The sequence below is a fragment of the Pieris brassicae genome, chromosome 1 (assembly GCF_905147105.1).
Source record: "Pieris brassicae chromosome 1, ilPieBrab1.1, whole genome shotgun sequence".
Taxonomy (NCBI): domain Eukaryota; kingdom Metazoa; phylum Arthropoda; class Insecta; order Lepidoptera; family Pieridae; genus Pieris; species Pieris brassicae.
In genome coordinates this window covers 17,453,041-17,474,437 of record NC_059665.1, presented here as the reverse complement: position 1 = coordinate 17,474,437, position 21,397 = coordinate 17,453,041, and the positions used below count along the sequence as shown (strand labels likewise).

The following is a 21,397-nucleotide window of genomic DNA, read 5'->3' as shown; positions in this document are numbered from 1 at the left end:
TTTTGGTCTAAGGCAAGCCGGTTTCCTCACGATATTTTCCTTCACCGTTCGAGCGAATGTTAAATGCGCACATAGAAAGACAGTCCGTTGGTGCACAGCCGGGGATCGAACCTACGACCTCAGGGATGAGCGTTGCACGCTGAAGCCACTAGGCCAACACTGCTCAAAGAATTTCTTTATAAAGTCATTTAAGTCACTCTCTAATTCGCTCAGAGTACACTAGGACTGTGTAAGACTTTTCAGGTATTATATAAAAAAAAAACCTTTACAGTAGGTTTTTTATGACTTCTAAACTCCCATAACAGAGGGTATGGTATAAATTTGTACGTGTTGCGCGGTATGTCTGAACTTTTATAGAACTACGTATTGTTTTATAACTTCCTCATATAATTACGCTTTAATACAGGAACATGGTCTTCATATCAAGGGCGGTACATCGGAAGGAAGAGCTGATATCCGGTATTTAGACACCAATGAGTAATTTACCTTTGTATCGAAATTTAATATCGAAACAACCTTGACAAAGACCTTAAATTAAGCATTATAAATAGATAACTTCTTCAGCACAAAGTATAGGACGTGCCTGCACATCTGTGTTCTTGAAAGAAAATTATTTTTTTCTATATAGGTGTATTATGTGCTGGACTGTGATGTTTCATAATTTTAATTATGGTCTCATAATGTTTTATCTTTAGCTTTGACCCCAGACCAATATTCACAGTCAATATTCTATTGTTCTACACTTTAAGTATGTCGTCTAAAATCTTGTAAAACTCAAAGACTTATAGGCATAAACTTCACATATAATAGTCCTCTAATGGCCTAGAATTTCAAAAATAACTAAGAAGGCGTTAGTGCTGTAAATCACTGAATTGCCAGGCTATAAATATATCAAACTCGTGTCAAAAGTGTTAAACATATTAGAAACGCGTAAATTCCGAGACACGATTACCATCTATTACATAAAGATAAAACAATTATGAAACACCATAGTCAGATGCACCTGCGGCTGAAAGTAGACTAATTACAGGGAAGCGGAGAATAATTGCCTCCAAAGGTAATTACTTTATTACAATAACATAGGAAAGTTGATTCGGATTCATAGAAATCCATAGTAATTTGTTTAAATATCGGAATAGCGTATAATTTAGCGCGAGGTTCAGCGCGTCTAAAATCCAAAAATCGTAGCCATGTGACACGCACAGAATCGCAAGTAGCTTTATATAGACATTTTAATTGAAACAAAGAGGAAAATTCCTGTTAGATTCGTGATTATATTCGTAGTCAGGTTAGATTTAATTAGTTCACGTGTAAAATGAATCGAAACATTTTAATTGGATAAGTATTCTAATACTTTATAATGGCACATTTACGCAATTATTTAATTAAATTATAAAGTATACTTTTACCGGAAACAATAACCAGAACAAGAACTAATACTACATTTTTTTAAGTCTTCAAATATTTTAGGAGGCTAGTGCGAATTCAGGTCCTAAAAAAATTTGTTACTTAAATCCCATAAGTATTTTTTGTTAAAAACAGATAGATTTAGATGATAGTGAGCAATTATATTGTATCTCCACAATATATTTGATGTAAGTGAAATGCAGGAAAATGAAATTTATCGTTGCTGTATTTTTAACTGACCGGATGTGGCGTTGATTTAAATACGCCATCTACATAGCGATAAATGATACAAAGTTTGCAGCAAAACGGACATGCACACCGGAAAAAGGGCCCAGACTATTTAACTTTTCACCAATCAAATCGCGTTGCACATCACGGATTTTAAATATGACTCACGTTATATCACACACGTTCTAGAAGTAAAAGACGTAACTGCCTTGACACTGCAATTAAAATTGTTCTGTAGGCGCATACAGTTGGCTCTCATTTCTTCTACTTGTTTAAAAAGTATGTCCAAATGTGAAGTTAAACTACAACATATGGTGGTTTTTTTTATAGCAGATTGCCGACAATAATAGTTATAAGAGACAAAAATTATCATCCTTATCTAATCCGGCCTAGGTCAAGGTATATATGCGTCATAATTACCATTTTAATAATACGAAGTAGCAACTGCTGCTGTTAAATATTATCATGCCTTTGCAACTTTGCAATTTAAGACAAAACGTAAACTAGTTCTGCGGTTATTGAGCCAGATCGAATCATTTTAATCGAACGTAATGAAAACATTCCGTAAGAACAATTTGTTGTCAAGTTATTTCTGTACAAGTAAAACAGTCTTTAAAAAATTTACTATTTGACTTGTAAAGACAAATAGTGCTGCGAATCGATTAGACCACATCCTTCATAATAACACAAATGATTTGCTTAATTCCAACATTTTATTTAGATACACACAAAAGCCTTGATATGAACATGATTGGATTCATAATTGAGCAAGAACAAAATGTATCTATAAATTACCTTCATTTTCATAAAAACTATATACATCAGGATATTGAGGGGCGTAACCCTTATAGTTAAAGAAAAATTACTGTGCACGCTACAGAATGCGTTCTATCAGAAAACATGTATAAGTCCACACAAGACAATCAAGGATGTTATAATGAAACGATAATAATAAATGTGTAGATAAACTAAAAAAGTTGGCAAACCCAATAAAGATCACATTATAAAGCTCGTGCTTTTTTATCCAAATGATTTTAGGTAAGATTCGAAAGAATGCAGATAAATTAGTAAAGGATTTATCATTTAAGTTGAGGTTGTGTTTCTCATTTGAATATATAAATATAACTTGTTGAGTCACCTCGTGGTTACGGCCACGATATACCATTTCCGTTCATATATCAAACGACTAAACATAAATCTACAAACCGTTAAGCCATAACAAACGAAATGCACAAATAATATATTTTACTGGATACATTGAAAAGCACAGTTAGATTTCCACAAGAATAATAAATTTATAGCCATAAATAATTATAATAGATTGCAGAAAGTTAACCCAGTCGAAAGAGATTCAATTATTTTCTAATACACATACGAACACAACATGATAAATGTGAAACAACTCTATTATTGCCCAGATAAATCAATATTACTTTAAGGCATCCAAAAGTATGACTGAATATCAAAATAAATGATAAAAATCTTAGGTCACGTTGACCTCACGTCAAAGAAATAGACAGATCTAGGAAGAGCAATTAAATACCGATTTCATTGCAAACTGAGAATGAAGAAAGTGGGAGGCAATTGTACGTGCACGATTCTCAATATTTTGTTAGGTTCGTGACGAAAGGGTCAAGGGTGTGAGAGCTCGTGTGATTGTTTACTATAGGAATACCTAGGTCAAACTCTCCAGCTTGATTCTCAGATAACAATGTTTATGGAGTGAAAAAAAACGCGATAACGCTATTGGTACCGTGTTTCTGATAAGCGAAAAATCGGAGCATGACTAGTTTATTAAAGTTGACATAAAAAGTAGTTCATTTTGTAACAAAAAATGAAACCAAATAATCGTGGGAGCATTAGTTAGGAGATTAAATTGCGAATCCGATTGGAATAATAAATTTGTACTCATTGTGACCTACATCTTCAAAAAAGATAGTTATAAATGCTTAATGAAAAATGATAACTTGAAGAATCTTAATTCTCTTTCCGATATATTTTTTGCTTTGCAGATTATGCATAATTTATAATTAAATCCATACGCTAGAAACTGCAATGAATAGGTACATATTATACTTACATTGCAAGTTCACTCATTTACAAGGTCCTATTGAAATGTTACGAAAGGTTGTTTTATAAATTTAAGGTAAACAACTTAACTTGATCAAATAATGTATTATATAGTATTGCGCATCTCATAACTTGTTTGAAACTGCAACCGTGATTTATGAAGTTAATTTTGGCGTGACGTACCTTTATGATGTTGCTAGATAACACGTTTCCTTAATTTATAAGTTAACACCACTGTTTCACTGTAGCAAATCCTATTCGGAATTAAACTTAAGAGAATGCTTATAAACCACTGCACTAACACTGTCGTGTTCACAGCACAACACACACGTTTCCTCACAGTTATCTGTTAAGACTTAGCGTAACAGAGTGAAGCAATAACACCTTCGCAATGCGAAATTTGGGCGGTCACAAACGCGCTATTCAAAAGATGACAGTTAAACCGACTTTACCGGTCGGAATCGTTCCAAATTCGAATTCAGAAAGTCGATTTTGTTATGTCATGATAAAAAGTGTACACGAGTGAGCTGCGCGGGCAGCGCCAGCATACTAACTTCGGCGCCGTCGAGCGTGACTACGCGATGCATCCCAGAGCGTGGACTTCAAACTTAATACTACTAAGTGCCGTATCGACTCCTCCAAGCATACTAGAATGGCAGATGGTGGATTCTTAATTTGGTAGGGTTACAAGGTTGCAAATAAGCTCGTAATGCAAACTGCAAGTTAAGTGACCAGTGGGCAAAGTGTGACATTCAAGTATACTGCATAATCGTGATCAACTGACTTATTTGGAAAATGGAATCTTACTTCATGGTCGAATGATGTATGATAGTAATTAAATAAGTCGTTTGGCCCCAAACTGATAATCTTGGGCTCCGTCATAAAAGGAATAATAACCGACAGATTTTCTTCTTCTAGATGCTTATAGATTTCTACATTAGTTTAAAGACCATTATCGTCATATGAACTATTTAGGTACAACGATCCTTTTAAGCGGTTTTATTTACAGACTAAAAAAGTAAATATCTTAATACAACTGGAAATTTTTGCATTGCAAGTGTAAAAATAGCAAAGCAATAAATATTAATTTTAATCAACGGAAGGATACTTATCGATACCTGTTCTGTGTTATGCAAATTATCACGGGAATAAAATAAGAGATAAAAGAATTCCAAACCTTTTTGAAATAATTACTATACATATTAAAGTGTGTTTTGGTTTCTTCGTAATAAGTAAACCTCAACTTCTGCATTATAATTTATTAGTAGGTTAGGTTACGTCTTTTAAAGATATAAAAAATAAATCAATGGCGCTACAACCTTTTTAGGTATGGACCTCAGATTTCTGTATCTGTTACATGATCATTTGTTAATCTAATAGGCAAGTGTGCCTGACGCACGCCGTCGACCGTAGCTGGTATCCTCAAGATGTTTTCTCTCACCGTTTGAGCGAATAAATAGTATTACGCAAAATATACGCACAGCCGGGGATCGAACCTCCGACCTCAGGGATGAAAGTCACACGCTGAAACTACTCTACTAAAGATCTCAGATACTCTTTTAAAGATATATTTCTGCTAATAATTCTTTGTGACTTTTCTAATAAGGCACAGTCAAATATGCCTACCTAATAACTAGGGTAAGGTTAATATAGTTAATCGTATTTAAATACGTGTAATTATTATTCTCAAATAATTTCAAATGAAGTCTCAAAGACATTCTTAGACATTACACAACAAGACTCACAAAATAGAGCATTAATTTTCTTTGTCTTAATATATAGAATAAAAATATTGTTGTCATTAAAGATTGCCCGCCCATGGAATGTAAGGTTAAATTATAATAATTTATCTCTATAGCCATTTTTCATCTTAATTTTAGTAAAACTCTACAGTTTTAATCTACATGTTGCTGGCATTGAGTGCTATAGTGAAGAATTAGTCTCAAACTGTATATGCTAAAAATTGACCCAATATAACGCAGTAGGCTGTCGAGCTAACACATTTCTTTTATTCTGTGCCTTCCGATACGCGACAGCTCGATACCCAGCACAACGGTTTAGCAACTATGATAAGGAAGCACTAACACAATTATGTGTGGACTAAACTGTAAACGTAACGTTCTGCGACAGCAACGGCTAGACAAGCTAGAGGCGACGTGAGAATGCCAGTAATTACGTATAGTGCTCAATCAGCAATCAACGATAAACATCACTGATGCAATTACACCAATGGTTACACTGAAAATATCATGAGAAATACAAGTTTCTATTTAACCGGCTACCAGGTCTCAAAACACGAACACGGTCAGGAAATGAACGCCATCACTGGAGGCTAACAGTGCATACGGCGGTAGTCAACTATTTGTTTTATATCTTTCTACCCTCTTACATTTACTAGTGCCATTTTAAATTTAATTGCGATAATCGACAAAAATCGTAATAATATTGTGTGAGTGCTTTTACCATCTTATGAAAAACTTACCCTAAACGTTGTACATCAAGGTGTAATAGATGCAGAAATTATACGGACAAGACTAATGTCTGAAGAAACTGGTTTCATAGAGGCTAATGGATGCAAAATTATGAAACATCCCTTATGTTTGCCTCTGGCTATGGCTAGCATACATAAATAACGACTCCATAAATAATAATATGTTGTAAGTTCACTTCGGTTGATATATTCATACAGCTACCGAGGTAGAAAACATTTAAATTGAGGATTGTTTTGAATTGAAACGTTAGAAAACAAGGAATTGTTACATTTCACCTCCTATTCTTACACAGACTATTTATTTTTGTGTAAATAGTTCGTATATAGCGCGTAGCAAACATTTATTCAAACACCATTTTTACTGAAAGAAGAAATAAGCACAGACTATTATCATACATCTTAATTATTATTCGGGGTATTTGTTGTGTTTTCCCAAGAGAGTCGGTACGGAAAAGTTTACGAAAATAAAAACATGTTGACACTATCTGGTCAAAATATGTATCAGCGATTTTAAAACAAATTGTGACTTTCGCCAGTCTATAATACTTGAAAGCGAACTATTCTAAGCGTACGACCAACCAGGCTCCAGAAGATAAACCACTACTGTAAACTTGTATTCGTTTTTACAACAAACTTCCAAGCGAAAACTCTAATTCAAAATTTACGTTAAACGTTAATTAATCAATAAAACTTTTAATAAATTTGACCCATATTTAAATGATCCTAATCCTAGGGATTGATTTGCTACAGTTGTATGACTCAAAACTTGGCGATTAAAAAGAGTGGCGGAGAGTTTCTTGCCAGTTCGCCTTGCCCGCTCTACTCCATTGATTAGCGAACTTGTACAAAATCTAACTCAATTAAACATCTTATACGAATAAAGTTATTTTGATTTTGAGTTTGAGTTATTATAAGTATCTGCGAAACTCAGCCTTGAAATCGCAGTTTGCATAAACGGCATTTCTGTGTCTTTGTCCTTTTTCGACATACAGAGAATAAAAAAGAGTGTAAATATTAGGTCCTTACATATGAAATTGGCGTTTTGTATGGCAGGAACAAAAAGTCGATTTTTTTTAAATATAATATATTTAATTAATCAATGTATGAACCATTGTTTTCTATGGACTTTTGCCATCTCATAGGTAGTTCATTGATCCCTTTACTAAAAAAACCAGTCGGACGGGAATCAATAAAATCTGTAAAGGCGATTTGGACTGCCCCATCAGAGTTAAATTTTTTCCCTTGCAAGAAGTTGTACAAATTTCGAAAAAAATGGTAATCTGTTGGAGCAAGGTCCGGGGAGTACGGAGGATGTCTTAGACATTCCAATTGAAGCTCTTCTAATTTGGTAGCCGTCTGTTGTGCAGTGTGTGGTCTAGCGTTGTCGTGAAGTAGCAGTGGCGTGGAGCGATTGACCAGCCTAGGCTGTTTAGCCGCTAGCTTTTCCATCATGGTTTGCAATTACTGACAATAGACATCAGCCGTAATAGTCTGGCCAGATTTGAGAAAACTGCAATGAACAATACCGGCACTAGTCCACCAAACGCTTACAGGTAACTTTTTTGGGGTTAATTTTCGCTTGGGGCAGGATTTGGCTGGCTGGCCAGGATCCATTCCATCCATTTTTCATCACAGGTAATGATTCGGTTTAAAATACCTTCATTATTGTGCCGGTTCAGTAATGTAACGCAGCAGTCGACGCGAGTTTGCCGGTTTGCTTCAGTCAATTCGTGAGGTACCCACCTTTCAAGCTTTTTAATCTTCCCAATTTGCTTCAAGTGAATTAAAACAGTTTTATCACTAACACCGCAGCCTGCAGCTAACTCGGACGTGGTTTGCGATGGATCCGCTTCCACAATAGCCTTCAATACTTCATTATCAACTTGGGTCTCAGGCCGTCCACGGGGCTTGTTCTGCAGTTCGAAATTTCCAGAACGAAAACGTTAGAACCAAAAACGAACTGTGTTTTCCTTTGCAACATGACCGCCATACACATCATTCACCCTTCGAGACGTTTCCGCAGCACTAGTGCCACGGCGGAACTCGTACTCGTAAATAATGTAATACTTTAAGTTTTCCATTTTGTAAAATGAGTGACGCAAACAGAAAACAACAGAAGAAAAAACAAATGAATGACGGTCATCGAAGCACAAATACATGAGTAAATAGCTGTACAAATTTGAATTTGGAATTCCTTACCATAGAGGAGAACATCGTGATTAAAGTGGCCAGTACGAAATACGCCAATTTCATATGTAATGACCTAATATATGAACATGTTTTGTGTTCTATTGGTACAAAAATTACATTAAACAATTAGAAAAAACAGCTTATTCAAGTATTGCTTTTGGAGTTCTACAGAATTAAATTTAATGACTTTTTATTTCGTAAGTTATTCTTTATTACATAAGTTTCGTATTACAATTATGCAGAGCGATTTAGTTTTGATTCTTATTAAATACCAGTCATGGAATTTTCATTGCTGAGTAAAAGTAGCTCGTTATAATGTTAACCCCTTTAAAACCACAATGAACACAGCTCTTCCACGCTTGATCGAAGTAACAGTTCTAAACAGGTGTTCCGGGTTAGAAACCCTGGCATTATCATGTAACAACCTATAACTAGCCTTTAATAGTATAGACTAGAACGTCTGCCATCTAGATCTACATTTCTCAGACTTTTTAATCACAGTGATGTAGAAACTCTATCACTGCTCTGCATACTGTCTATTCCGTAACATTTTCTGTGGGTCTGATTGAGGTCTTCAACTTAAATGGATACTATAAAAAAATTTTCCCGAAATGTAAAAAAAAATCTCAACTCATCTACGTGATAAATTAAGTTCTTCATCTAAATTGATCATTAGTGGTTTAAATTGAACCGAAGGTAAAAGCTGCAATAACCACTTCCGTAACAAATAAAAAACACCCAGTTACTAATGAATTTAACAATGACATGGAAACGTATTATCTAGTATAAGCCCGCGGTTTCGTTTTCTTATTGGAAACTATTAAAGTATGCAAATGATTAATATTATCATGTCCATTCAGTAACTTTTATCACAGTTATTATAATATTTATTAAATCAAGATTAATATTTTCTATTTCTTTAAAGTATAAAAGTTAATATGGAATACATAATGACAGTATCCCTATTTATACCAATAACGAATCGCAATCTGGTATTCATTGTCATAAATAAGGTATACTACAAAAATGTTTCCAATAACTAAGATAGGTAACCTTTTTTTTTTGTATGAGGTGAAAATGCGCTTACGCAGGCCCGCGCCTTGTGTGTCGAGTTGGATGCGGGGACTGTGAGGCTGGGTCTACACTCAAATCCCTCTGCTATTCAGAGGGGTAGCGAGAACCCACCCATTAAATACCTCAGCCCTTCTCACGCCCTTAAGGGCTGGGCCCTCGGGGTTCGCCAGGCATTCTACCCAAGGAAGATAGGTAACCTGGCCGAGTAAGGCTTATAATGGGGTAGGTACATTATAAATAATTTTGTGGAAGCTAAATCCGTTTACTTAAACAAATAAACATACAAACTTTCACTTTAATTATAGGAATTTAAATCTGGGCCATTTCACACCATTGACTATTAGGAAGTATTTGTCGGAATATTCGTGTTTAATCTCATTCAAAATTCGCATAACTCTTAATTGTTTTATGAGTAGCACAATGTTATTTTTGTAATTGGCGAACATATTAAAAAGCCTATTACTAAGTTAACAAGCCAAGATGAATGGTATTACGCGAATGAGAACTTTTTATGGGAACAGAACAATTCCAAACTTGCTCGTATAATGTTGCTTTTTATGTAATCAATTAATGTGTTTCTACAATACACGTGCCCAAGTTTTTCTACATTCTTTCATTTGTATTATACTCACAACTATCCGAGGAAATATACGCAATTTGGATACTATAAAAACCAAATTAATTCTTACAACTACCGTAGCGTCACGAATGAATGTCAATATCCAACAGCTGATATTATAAACTATTAAATGATGATGATTATGACCTTTGAAAACTACTTTTTAGCATAGCATCTGCCAAAGAATAATTTAAAAGGGCTTTAGAACAGCATTGCCATCCTTGTACCAGAATTACTATTATAGGCTACTTGCTTATCTAAAAATACACTTCGGGTACCTAATAAAATGCATTTAATGTTTTTATTGTCCCAAACATTTGCATGGGTATAGTCACGATGTGATTTGTGTCGATAAACAAAAGAATATCAAATTAAAAAGATGTAATATATATTTTAGCGCGTTATCGAGATGTGTGATTCAATGTCAATAATAATTTAATAGGATAGATGAATTACCTATCCTAATAATTACTGACACAATCAGTACAGATACCGGCAAACTTCTTGAGCATTAAACAAGGGAGTGGGGGAAAGTTTGCGCATCGTACACACACAAACGTCAACTGATTTACCAATCACGTGATCGACACGTCACTTTCCCGCCGCTGCGAACACCCCCCAGTGATACCTAAAAATCGCTTCTGCGCAGGCAAAGACATTTGTTCAAGACGTTTTCCGGTATCTGTACTTTCCCCATTTTTTTTAAATTAATATGAAACACATGTTTATCTAAAACTATAAAAGTCAAAGATCCTATTCTATTACTAAAACGATTCTCTAGCGTAATTTTACATGCGACAATGTATTGACAAATTACTTTACTATTAGTAAAATGATATCGAAGGACTTCATTCTGATTCCGGACAATAAATGATGTCCAGTAAATATAAAGTATTATTATATTATAATATGTTATATGTATGCTAAGTTAGACACCGTTCGTAACTTCAGTATCTTGTTACAGTAGTTTAGCAATTGTAGATAGTGAAACCGCGACGAATCTTACACGCTGTTTGTCATGTGTCAAAACTAAGGGTTTATGTCGTAATGAGCAGGGCAGCTTATAAAAATTAATTTGTGTACTTGCATAAGATATAGCAATGAGACAAATTGTAAAACGTTGTTTACTGCGATTCATTATCTCCATTCTCTGTCTGCCGTGAAAATGCAAGTCAAGGGATCTAAACAAAGTTGCCTTACTTTGCGACACGAAATAATTGTTTACATAGCTGATGTAATACAAACGTAGTAAAGAAAAGTCTCGCATAATTGTAACATAAGTGTAACATTAAAGGTAAATATTTCAAAACTGGTTGGTTCATTGAATCTAAACAAAAAATTGCAAGTAATTGTAGTCTCTAATATTATGTAAGATGTTTCGATTTTCCATACATTCTTGACACAAAGCATCTTTCGTTACAACACCAATGTATTACAAATGTTCATTCATCTATTAATCACATGTGTATGTATGCACATTATTGGTTTTGTCTATTTGGTTAGTTGAAATTCAATCCGCGTTATCCGCTATTATGAATTAGAATAAATATATTAAGGATTTATTTTCATTAATTAATGATAATTCAACAACTCAATCCATTTAGTATAGAATAAATTAAGTTTACCAATAGTTCTCTAAGATTTCTTACTGAGCCTTAATATGTAAAATATACACATAGTAGAAGTACTGAGGAAATCACCACGAGAGTTATTATAATGGAAGGCTTTGAGACAGGCTATTAGGCAATAATGCCATACATTACATACCACTATAAAATCTATATAAGGTTAAATAACTTAAACACGAACATTGCTACTACGTTATAAAAGTACATTTACACTTTGGTACATTTGGAAAAAACCAAAATACCTGTTGTTACTTGTAACAATTACAAAGAACACGTGAAACTGGTTATGCAAATTTGAAAGATTTTAACAAAGATCTAGGACAAATGTCACCGCAGCATTATACCTTCAAGGTCTGATGAAGACGGATGAGAAACTGGATTCAATTGATCAATAGATTGAGAAATCAGACCATTGTTTAATAACACGGATTACAACATTATAAATAAATTTATATATATACAAGCAAATCAGGAAATATCGTGATAAGATTTTTTTACTAATCATTCCAGCTATATTTAGATAGCAAATAACCAGCATCTTTACTAACAATAACTTACAAATTAAAGTAATTATAGATAAACAAGAGCCTTATTATAAATTAATTGTATGTATTTAATGTTGTCGTGTTTTTAATTTAAAATTGACGGGAGTTTGATAAACTGTTAGATAATGGCGTTATACGTTCATAAAGAGACTAAACTGATAAGTTTTCCACCACTTGATCATGTTATTTTAAAACCACACAAAAAGTTCTTCACAGTTGAGTTGCATATAGAACTCTCGTATGCCTTAGCGTTATCCAAACTGACTTTTAGTGGGGAAATTCACTATAAATGCGAAGTTATTAAATTATAGTGATAAATAAAATTAGTATCAATAACTTCTTTAAACAGCATAAAGTATATAATTCCATATAGAAGGTATGTTGTTCTTAATTATTAAATTTTTCATTCACATGCCATATTCAGTGTAGTGATTAATCAAGTCGTGGGAAATCGAAAGTTGTCGAAAAGCTCGATGGGTTTAAATCATTATAATTAGTTCATTACAATGTGTTAATAAGTAATCACTAATAACCTTTTAAGTTTATTCACTCTAAGTTAATGCCACAAAACGTGTCTATTCCAAAACTAATGTTGTAATAATAGGTTATTATTACCGTACAATATTTATTAGAGACACCCCAAAAATTTGGATAATGATAGTTTTATTAAACACCTGTTTATTAACTGCCTAATGATAAGGAATAACTTGTGATTTGTAACTCTTACAATTGATAATGAATCTTTCTAATGACAAATATAATAGGATACAACACTTTATAAATATTTTGTTCCTAACAAATCCCACTCCCAAGGATAAGAGATATTTTATTATAGAACTTAAAAAATAAACCATATGAAAAATGAAATAAATAATCAAATTTTAATCCGCTTGTAACGTTAAGTAAATTTTAAACAACACGAGATGTATACTAATAAACTTAAATAGAACTAATTAATGATACGGAAGATATAAAACAGATGAAGTTCCTTATATCAAAAGTAGAGCAAACCAGGGCGGTCACGGCGGCGCCGACGCCGCCCGATGAATTACTATATTCGGATATAAATCTTATGAATGTTGACATATATATGTCGAGTTTACATCACTCTCAAGCTGTAACATTTGTCCTGACTGATCTATTTTTATTCGCCAATCTATAAATCTTTATAATACAATATATATTTAAAAAGGTGTAACATGGGCACTTCTAGCATTACCATGAGGTATTTCGGTCTGTCCAGTCTTATTAGAAGAGATGATGTGACGTTTAGACATTTTAGTCCAACGCTTATGGACTAATGCATAATAAACGCAAAAAAGGATATCAATTTAAAAGGTGGATAGATCAGATTAAGGAAACAGGTGGTACATGACGGAGAGTGACATAGTGCAGACAGAAATGGAGGGATTTGGAGGAGGCATTTGCTCAAAAAGCGCAAACAACTATCTAGAATGAATGAGATAAATGAAATATAAATGAATTTAGTGTATTTGAAATAAAAGGTTTTTATTATTATGCTTACTATGGAGTGTGGACTCGTATACTATAAGTATATATATGTACGTGGATCTATATAAAGTGTCTCTATAGTAAGTGTAAGTACTATAGTAATAAGTTCTTATAGTTCAGACGCGGTACAAAATTAAATAGCAGGCTTCCCTCAAGTTAATTTAGGAAAAAGGATTTAAGTAACGTAATTAAATATATATAGCAGAATGTATAAAGTGGTGCAGGTTCGTTCCTAAACGCCATTTCTTTGTCTAATTTTAAAAATATATTATTATAATAACAGTGCATTTTTTTATTCATGCACACAAGCTCACTATACTTCTATGTAAGAAATTTTGCCTACTTTGTTTATTTTTATTCTGACTTCTGAATTAAAAGTTTAACACCACTAACAAAAATTACCAGATGCCGTCCGTTGTCAGTAAACCTAGTTAAGCTTAATGAGCTACGTCGGTTGTCAGTTAAATGCTAGAACTTCAAACGTAAAAATCCAGTTTCCGTAATGTATGGAGTTTCATATCCTTTAACATAATTATCTAACAAAAATAAAGCCCATTCCTAATAGTATTTACGTAACAGACGTCCGGAATACACTTTTATCGTTTTGTTCAAATGATTTTTCTTTCCGACTGTCAAGTGTAGACACTACTTTAAAACACATTAAAATCCCCAAGCCTTAGTCACATTTGTTTCTGTTTTGAACATACTTTCGCTTTTTTGACAAATATAAGATCAGCCTATGCTATTGCACCACCGCTATGTGGAACCAGCTGCCCACTGAAGTATTTCCGAACCAATTCGACTTAGGGTCCTTCAAGAAAAGAGCGTACAAATTCTTAAAAGGCCGGCAACGCACTCGCGAGCCCTCTGGCTTTGAGTGTCCATGGGCGGCGGTATCACTTAACATCAGGTGAGCCTCCTGCCCGTTTGCCCCCTATTTTATAAAAAAAATATATAAAAATCCAAAAACTCCAACATATACGCCAACTATGCATTACCAACTAAACCGTTAAGGTAGTATAACATAATAAATGTAACTTTCAGATAACATTATAATTACATATAACAATAGAAGAATAATTACGAAAATGCATTATTGCAACCATCTGAAAAGAAAAAAACATTTATCTGCATAAATATTACAAATAGGCATAAAACCTTCAGATCAGTGCGTGAAATTCGATTAACCTATTAACATTTTGACACGAGCTTACACGAAATAAGAATAATGAATCAAAGACATAACATATTTAGAACACCTTACATCATACCTGATTAAAATTTATCATCGTCATTTATATTTACCTAACCATTTATCACTCCTTTAAATAAATGTATATATTACGTTTTTGATATTACATTAACTACAGTAGATACTAACAATTATTAACCATTAAAGATGGATAATGTTAAAATTACAACAGTATAATGTCAGCCAATTTTTATTCTCAACAAAATCACTTCAACGTAGTTGACTTCCTGAAATAATATACTATAACTCAATTCGATTTTGGTTTCCGTGTTGTTTTCTTCCAACTCAAATAAAATAAGAAAAAACCATTTCCTACAGCAGCTTTAGTGTGACGAAAAAATTTCTTTTAACCTCATTCTTGCCTTGTTTTCATTTCACTAACGTTCTACAAAATCCTAACTAATATACGAATGTGGTTAAACAACCATGATGATTACAATATACACAAAAAAATTGTAAAAATTTTAGAGCAGTGTTTGCCTAGCGGCTTTAGCGTGCGACTCTCATCCCTGAGGTCGTAGGTTCGATCCCCGGCTGTGGACGAATGGATTTTCTTTCTATGTAAGCATTTAACATTAGCTCGAATGCTGAAGAAAAACATCGTGATCATCCATTCAGAATATGTAAACAAATACAACGATTCAACATCAGTTAGTTTCTTCAAACATAGTAGGTACCATATCAAAATCAAAGGCAATAAAAATTTCTAATCAATGCAATTAAATTACATACGTAAGGTCGGTTTTCCCTTTTAACAGTTGACTATCGAAAGTGATAGTTGATATAGATTAAACGTCAATAGTCAATACAGATCATATATCTTCCTTTCATAAAAGAATTACATACGATGATATTGATGATTCAATTTTAAGTTATATAATCCTTGTATTTTTTATTTCATGTTACGAACCTGTTAACGATCGAATGGTTAATTACTTTAAAACAACTAAGCCATCTAAAAACATAAAGTTTGGTTACTTAAACAATTCACTTTAGCTTGTGTATACAAATCAATAAAACAGATACAATTATTTGTTTAGAAAAAAATAGAGAATAACAAATGACTATTTGACTATGACAAATGAATAACGAACATAAAATGAATAAAACATAGAGATATTTATACTTTAGTAGTAAGTACTGGTCGCACAATGCGCTGAAATTGAAATAAAGGCATCGGATATCGAGGAAATAAGAAAACGTTTAGGCCCCGAAAACACAATAAAGTGACAATATTAATATTTAACTAGTACCCTATAACAAAAACTTAACTGTTGAAGCTGTAAAATGCCAATAAAAAGTGAGATAAGATATTATTAAACTAGCCCAAGTTAAAAAAAGAACAATTTCGCATGTGGCGTTATTCGCATTATTCAAAATATGACATTTAGTAATAGCCTAGATGCACCTGTACGTCCAGAATGCACTTCTAAATAAACACCCATCTATAATATGGTGACATACATTTAAAAATAATTGGCAGGTGCACATCACGAGCAGCTAGTAATAAAAACAGCTCATTAAATTCCATAGATCTTTAAAATATTACAGCTAAGAATGTTTGATATAAGCTGTACATAAAATGGTCGATTAATTAAAAAATAGTTAAATATGAAGGTTATTTTTTACAGAAAGCTTCACTTAAAGGTACATCTTCGGATTTAAACATTAAAAAATAATTCATAGCCAGGTGCGTAGCACAAGCCATCATCAATTATCAAGCTACAATTACTTAATGCCATAAAGTTCTTTCAATAATGCAGTTAGGAATTTTGAAACAGCTGAATGTAGAGTTGTTTGTATCTGTTTTAGTAATTGTTTAGCACTTAACAAGTAAAAAAAAATCCTTTCTAAAATATGTGCTAAATACCTCTGTCTCTCCCAAAGCTTTGGGTGAGTGTTATACATTAAATCGCAAACTTCTCTTTGTAAACTTTTCCCATAGTTGTCAAATATACACCGTTACTCGAAGCTGGCCCTTAACAAGATGGTTCGTTCATCTCCATTAACAATTACGGAATATTTGATGTTAGATAAGCTACACTAATGTGCTGAAACACATAATGTAGCTAATTTATTATCCTTTCGTTATCTTGTTGAAATGGAAGGCAACGAGCACATCCGTTCATGGACATTCACCATTAAAAAGAGAATAAACGTGTAGCTTTCATAAAAGATGAAACATATTTCTTAAATATATACCGACCAAATCTGTGGAAAAAGTAGAATGAAGAATTAAGCTTCATTATATAATATATCATGGAGAGATAGATATATCTTTTTGTAATATACCTAGACTTGCTAATTCAATATAAATGTAACAAGTCACTTCTACTAGCAATAATATCATTAAAGATAAACAAAGCTTATTTATTTATTTACTTCGTAATCCTACAGATAACAACAAACAATTACACTTAAAATATAGAAAGAGATGGAGTACATAATATTTACCTACAAAAAGTATCAATGTACAAAAGGGAACAAACAATAAAAAATATTCAATACATTACACTTAGTTAATAAGTGGTACCTTATTTGGCTGTGTTGTGTGATGGTGTAAAAGTGATGCTTCCAGAATCTACTTTGCAGTCTAATTTCTGTTTTAATTTCCTTTTTTAAAGCATATAATAACGATGTGATATCTCTAATCCAGGTGGTCCTAACAAATGAACCAAAGTAAAACCTTTTGCTTAACTTCAGTAATATACTTTATCTTTTTAAATCACCGTCAAATGAAAGTTCATATCTAAACGTTAATTTTTCCAATTTCCTCTTATAGTTAATCTTAGATTTATTATGACATCTATTTCCAGTCCGATACAAGACAGGCCATTAATCGTTGGTTTTGACCTTTGAACATAAACTATACCTTTAACGTTATCGTTCAGTTTATCAAAGAAACCGTATCAATAAGATTTGTGTTTGAAAGTGTGATTAACAAGTATCTTACGACTTTGATCTTTATTGCTCAAAATATCACGGTTACCACAACCGGTAGCCACCTTTAAGAGTTGAAATTATTCTTTTAATAAATTATATTTATCACATCTTCAGGAAGATTTCATAAGGATGATGATTAGCTGCTAAATAAAATTTCGTAGTTTAATTTTAAATTAGTTAGAAAGCTGTCAAATCATTTTTATATTAAGAAGTATGTGTCATTGTACAGCTCCCATGATTATGATTTAAGATACAAATTGTAATACGTGTGCCTTTTAACACATAAACTATATTATGCTTTCAAATAATTCATGTAGCACTCCAAATAATCATTTAACTCTGACAGACTCAAGTGGCTGCCTCTGATATGGAAATTATCTTCAAATTTAAGAGCTAGCAACACTTCCTTATTGTTATTCTTTCCGGTTTTATTATTATTGACTTAAGTCGTTATATTCATGCATACTAAGTTTAGTATGTTAGTAGCTAGTTAGTTAAGATAAAAATATAAGACAGAAAAGTTATATTAAATAACATAGAATTGCTTTCATATAAATATTTTTATAAAACAACAAGGAGACAGGAAAATATAAAATATTATATTTTTTATGTATTTTAAAAAGAGTTCGATGGTAAATTAAAACTATTTAACAGTTAAAGAGAAAACATTAAAAAATTGTCGCTTTTTAAAATATAGCACATATACAGTTTAAAACAATACGATTAAATAATGATTAAGCAATGTCATTAGTTAAGAGTTTCGGCTGATAAAATAATTGATTGATTAACAAATGTTTATTCTAAGAGAACAGAGATCATAATTATATTGGTGTTGACGGCCAACAACACATAGGTATCATGTTATAAATTGTAACTTTCTCGCATTGTGACCGAGCTATTGTGGGTCCTTAGTACATGTGAAAGTGTTTGAGACAAATAGCCCTTATAGTTAAGTGCTAATAAGTCGTAATGGAAGCCATAAAACAGCAACAATCCAATTCAGTTTATTGTACCAAATTCATAATAATAAAGTGCGCAACACTTAACGTTTTAACATTACTTCAGCGCTTGAATAGTTAAAATAATATTTTTTCTAACAACAGTTTCAAGCTCATAAATCGCTACGATTTACGCTAATAGAGTTGATATTTGAGAATTACATAAACTAGTCCCGGTATAAAATTATATTACGATTTTTTCTCTTATTTCCCACATATAGTAAAAACTTTTTGCTTAAATGAATTATTTGGAAGTTAAATGTAGGTAGTGCATATAATAATAAATATATAAAAAAATACGTACTTGTAATCTCTATTGTAGCTGCCGCAACATGTGCGTAGGCTGGTGGGTGGCAATAACGATAATATAAGATAACATTAATCGATCTATTGTGACAATATCAAACCTGCCCCTTTGCAAAACAATTTCATATGACCCCTCATATAATGAATTACGTTCAATAGAACAGGACCAGTACGATATAAATATTTAGACTTGTCCTCCGAGTAACAAGTCATCTACTGGTAACTTATAATTTCAAAGGATACTCAGTCTCGTTTCTGAATTACATCCTTAGTTTTCATTCCTCGTAAATGATAACTTCAAATATAACACAAATATTAATACACATAACGAAATATAATTTAAATAACTAAATTGCATTTGGGTTTCGTCCTTAAATGACGTCATATGGGTTTTCGTTAGGGGATTGCAAATGCACTCTCTAAAGATTTTTAAATAATAATTGAGTCAATTATTGAAATCAGTTTGGATTTACAGAATAATCGCTGGATTCCAGGCAAATGCGAATCTGAGCTCAATATCAAAATAACAATTACGAATTGTATAAGCAAGTTGGATGTGTACTAGTTATGAAATAATTTCCTAAAAGACTTGTAGTCAATAAGCTTTTCGTTAATATCTTTGATCTTTATCGCTTATTTGCAAAAGCTAATTCTGATTGTGATGATATTAAATGTCAAACTGATAGTATTGTTCTTAAATCCAAACAGCATTCTAGTTAACTGTAAAGGGTCATGCTCTATTTATAGTTGTTACTGTCCTAAATTATTGTGTTGTATTTTGTTACTACATAAACCATTTATTAATTCAGGACGAAAAAAGATTAAAATTGGCTAGTCTATTAACAGTCATTTTTCCACAGAACTATTTTTTTCCAGCTTAGCGGTATTTAATGACGAAATTCCCACATTTTTTGTTGTTTTTAACACATTGCTTAAGTATTTTATTAAACTCTTAAAGCACCTAAAACACTTACAGACTATAAAGCAAAACAATTTTCATCTTATCGAATTATCATTAAAAACTATTTCTAATAAAGTTACTTCCACGATTAATGTTTTATGATGAAAACATAAAATTTCACGCCTTACTAGTTCAAGAACTATCTTTCATACTCACATAGTACATACTTGATAACTCTGTAGATAGTAAAGAATCTGATTTATATGGACATAAGCTCATATTTGCAAAGAAAAAGCTTACCCACATGATGCTTACTTCCTCTGTGGTTATATTGCGCCTAGTAAGCTTTCTCTTGTGATATTCGCAGCAGTTATAATTAATAAATAATATTCATATAAAGAACATTTTTCATTTTGAATAAAGCGTGACGTTGACGTTATTTTGCTGCAATGAATCTGTGACAACTTTACCTTGATCCTGTTATTCGAGTTATTCTTATAATTTAACCAATTCCATTTAATCGATCTGCAATTATAATGTAATCAAGACCGGTGGGATATTATTTGCTTGAGTACTTGCTATAGATAAATTCATGCATCGTAGCTTCCCAGTCAACCGTCACGGTATATAGTTAAGATAATATAAGTGATGCTGTTGGGTGGTGAGAATGTTCAACGAAAGGCGAAACTTTTTACCCTAGTTACCCTCTCCATCTCAACGCCTGCTGTTCCACAACACAGTGCATTGAGGCAATTTCTGTGGCGCACCACGTCGTTGTGGAACCAGCTGACATTAAAGGTATTTCTAAACCCATACGACATAGGGCCCTTAAAGAAAAGAGCGTACCATTCCCTGAAGGATAGGCAACACACCCGCAATCCCCTGGCGTCGCAGGTGTTCCTGGGCGGCGGTTATTACTTTATTCAATGTGACGACCCTACTCGTCTGACTTCAATATCATGACGTCATATCACTTGTCAACGCATCATAGGCTAGGGCTGTTACCTAATCATAAACAAAAGGAACGCGCCGTCGTTTTGGGGGCCCAGGGGGACCCATTCCTTTGTGCCATATGAAAGAAATCTTATAAGATATAATGTATGAGACCAAAGTACAGATTTTTTTTTTTTTTTTTTTTTTTATAAAATAGGGGGCAAACGGGCAGGAGGCTCACCTGATGTTAAGTGATACCGCCGCCCATGGACACTTTCAATGCCAGAGGGCTCGCGAGTG

At 32.9% G+C, this 21,397-nt stretch overlaps 1 protein-coding gene across 5 annotated transcripts in view; it reads right to left on the bottom strand.

Moving 5' to 3' along the window:
* LOC123711730 overlaps nt 1–21,397 on the bottom strand; it is a 181,602-nt gene that overhangs the window by 143,140 nt on the left and 17,065 nt on the right. For 2 of the 5 annotated variants that reach the window (XM_045664477.1, XM_045664468.1), the window contains exon 1: nt 3,889–4,240. The exons of the other annotated variants lie outside the window; for them this stretch is intronic. The gene's annotated coding sequence lies outside the window, so the exon portion shown is untranslated. Of the gene's footprint in view, nt 1–3,888; nt 4,241–21,397 lie in introns of those variants that run through there. 5 annotated transcript variants of the gene reach the window in all.